Consider the following 4,037-nt stretch of genomic DNA (forward strand, 5'->3'; position numbering starts at 1 on the left):
ATGGAATGTGTCAATTTTGAAGTGTATAAACTAACCAATGTCTTTGAAGCAGTCAATCAAAAGTGATCGTTTTGGACTTTGATCAATCGGTAACTCTTTACCCTGCCTAACTAGAGTGATCGAGGAGCAAGTTGTTGTCGTTAACTACCCGAAGGCAAAGCTGTAGTTGCAAATAAAGGGTGCGGTGCGACCATCGGGGATCGAGGTTCGTCTTGAGTTCGATGCGGAGTCCGATGAGGATAGTGAGAAGGTCGTTGTAGATGTTATGAATGATTTAAATGAATAGAAAATTAGTCTTTAGGTTCACATGAAAGGTCGTTGTAGATGTTATGAATGGTTTAAATAAATAGAAAATTAGACGTCTTTAGGTCCATTATGTGAACTTCATAAGCTCACAAGTCTACCTATTAATTTTGTAAGGTCTCAAGTCCATTTTAGGGTACCCTAGAGTATGGTAGGGTACCCTAGGGTTTAGGCACTCTCATGAGATTTTAGAGTGCACTTTTTTATTATAGGATAGGGTACCCTAGGGTTTAGGCACTTTTATAGGGTTTTAGGGTGCACTTTTCGGTTTTAGTAGTTTAGGCACTTTCATAGGGTTTAGGGTTTTAGGCACTTTCATAGGGTACCCTCGGGTTTAGGTTGTGTGGACTTGTGGCTTTACAAAACTATTAGGTGGATTTATGAGCTTATGAAATGTTTATAAATGAATATCACTCATGTGGAGCCTACGACTTGGAGGAAGATGTTTTCGCAGAGGATGATGAGAACTTCGAGGAATGTGCCTCTCTTTCTCTGGAATTTTAATTTGGTGGTTTGGCGGTTTTGATTTGTTCTCTTGGTCTTCGGTTCTGCTCTTTTGGGTTGTTCTTTTGGCTTTAGTTTTGCTTTGGTTTGGCTCTCGTTTGGGTTGTTTTTAGAGGGTGTTTGGGTTCCGTATTTTGTTTGTGGTATTTTAGTTAGCATCTTACCTTCATTTGGTTTTGATTCTAGGATGGCATATATCGATGTGCCCGTGATCCTTTTAATCGATGTAATCCTATGATTCCTATCCAAAGATCAATAAAAAAAAAAAATTGGTGATCAAAATAACATAAAATTGGTCATTAGACTCAATACCAAAAAAACTAAACAAGGAAGGAATACCAACATCCAGAATGCAAATAAGGACGAAATCAACGGTCAAAGACTCAAAATGGACAAAGGCTTCTTGAGTGCGCAAATGCACTACGACAAAGTAGTGCACCTCATGGACTCTCCATCGAAATCACATCGTTATGATCCAAACCATTCAATTTACAGAATTCATTGAGCACAACATTTAGAAAAACAGATATCATGAGTGACTTGATCGTATGACCTTTAATATCTAAAAGAAAAGGATGGTCAGTATGATTTACAAAATTAACGATAACGGCCATATGGATGCCACTTATCGGGTAAATTTCACTTTCTTTATAGAAGCAGTATTCAACGCACTCTGCAAGTTGAATGATTCAAATCCTGACGATGAGATCTCGATAGAGTCGTACGGGACACCATATCGACAGATGATGTTTCGTTAAAATGAAGTTAGCCACGTTCTTGGCTGACAGGGATGCGTAGGACGCAGCTTCCACCCCCTTGGGCACCCCACGTTCTGCATGTTGTTGCTAGTCCAACTTCCTATTTAAGCCTAAAATGGTAGGACACCTAAAATTTGCCATATGAGGTGGATAATTAAGAACATGAGCAAAAGAAAAAAAAGCTTTAGGAAAAAAAAATGAAGGCTGAAATTCAAAAAACTTTAGGAAAAAAAATTGAGACTGAAAAACTGTCTTTCTAAATTATTTTGGTCTGTAACGCACTTTTTTAGTTTTCAGTACTACTATATATATATATTGGGAGTCCTCTCGTCAAGACAAAAGCCTTAACGCAAAACTAACAAGAAGTGCGGCGTACCTTGATCAGTTACCAAAAGCAAGAGCGGAGTATATATATAAATACCGTCGCAAATAATGAGATCGTATCATTTCACAATCAAATATCACTATGATATGATCGATATAACTTGTAATTTATCGCAAGCCATACGTATCAACAAGCTGGTCTGAATTGATTGGAATGGCCATACTCAGACAAAAGCAAAAAATAGAAAGAGAAAAAAAGCATATAAAAACAAGGATATGACAATAATTAGGAATACAAACAAAAGATAAATGGGGTATTGAATTCACAGAAAGTGTTCAAAAAGATCAGGATGCCTTGCATTACAAAAGATTTTGAATGGCTGTCTTTTGACTCATCCCCCACCTAGAGTGGTCCTCATTCTATTCTTACATATTCTTGAGTTTAGTGTGTGTGTATATATATTGTTATTGTACTGTAGAAACGAGCTGAGCTTTGTCGAACTCGAGTTCGGCTCGTTTACTACACGAATCAAAAATTTGAGTTCGAGCTCGGCTCGAGCCTTAACGAGCCGAGCTTAGTCATTTATTAAACGAGCCTCTTTAATCGAACCGAGCATAACTTAACAAGCCGAGCTTTTTTCGAACGAGCAGAGCTCCACTCGGCAAGCAACTATCTGTTTTACGTTTCGGAGTTAAAAAATAATAGGATTTGGCCTTTTCACAAAGTTGAGGGCTGGTTCGTTTGTCCTCCATGACGTTGCTTGTTTTTGAATCCCACATAAGCAAAACATTCCAAACCTTGGGGTGCTAGGAGGGTTTGCCTTGTCGTTAATTTCAGGATCCCAAAATTAGTCAAAGTGTGCGTAAGCTGACCCGGACATCCGGTTATTTTCATTTTTATTTTTTTTCATCACGTCTCCATATCCATTATTGAGCTGTAACCCCCAAACTAGACAAACATATTTCTCCTCGAAATTACAAGTATACACACACGTATGGATTACAGTATATAATATGAGATATACTATGTGCCATATAAGTAACATTAAAAACAGCTAAACAAGGCACTGTTGCCCAAAAGTCTAAAGTAGAATAACAAACAAGATCTCTCAATATATACTTATACTGTGCATATAAAGAAATCTTCAAACAAACGAAAAAGTAAAGAAATCAAACATGGAGTAACATCAAAGTTTGACCATATTCTATTCTCTCGTATACTGTATATCTTTCCAAGCTAGGCTGATTAGACTAATTCATCAAGCTATATATGGACCTCTCAATTAGTACTTATCTTTCGTGTTTGCATAATTGACAAAGATGCTGTAAAAAAAACCACATCTAAAAGAAACCCGGGTGTCGATCGACTTTTCCGTACGAGCATTCGGTACAACATATAGAACGACAATTATGGCCTTACAGAACGACAATTAATTATGGTCTCACATAACGATACTACTAGATACTAGATACGTTTGTATCGCCGGAAAAGCCGAGGGGCCAACCGGTCGAGTTTTATTACAATTATTGAAATTGGGTATGGCTTCGACTATTCTCGGAGACCGGTAATTAGTTTTTTTTTTTTTTTGTCAATCGATAGAAGAGATTATTTTACATCAGATATGAAGTACAGAGTACAAACCCGAGACACTACGTCGTCCACGAGATAACCAAGCCCAACAACTCAATCAATACAAGAAATAAGCCCATTATAGTTAATCATACATATGTTATAGTTATTGGTCGTATAATAGATGTACAGAATTATCGTTGCAAACCACGAGATATTATTACACCAAGGATGAACAAAAATCCGAGCTTTGATTCAAAATTCGTTGGATTCACCACGTCGTAGGCATAAGAAATTGCAAAAACATTTGACCATTTACCGTGTCAAATATAAAGGATTAGTCCCGATCAAAAAAGGTATAAGGGATTAGTCAATCACATAATAGATAGTAAATGAGTCGGTTTGAAATTAAAAATTACTATGAAAGATCTATGTAGATATTGGTTGACACGGGCATATAAGTCATGTTATATTGTTGAATAACAAGTTTTCCGTTATCTATTTTTATTTATGAAAATCCGTGTGCTTGGAAGTCCCCAATGATGAAATAAACCAAGATTTTACCATGACTGCAATTT

This window comes from Rhododendron vialii, chromosome 4a (genome assembly GCF_030253575.1).
Source record: "Rhododendron vialii isolate Sample 1 chromosome 4a, ASM3025357v1".
NCBI lineage: Eukaryota > Viridiplantae > Streptophyta > Magnoliopsida > Ericales > Ericaceae > Rhododendron > Rhododendron vialii.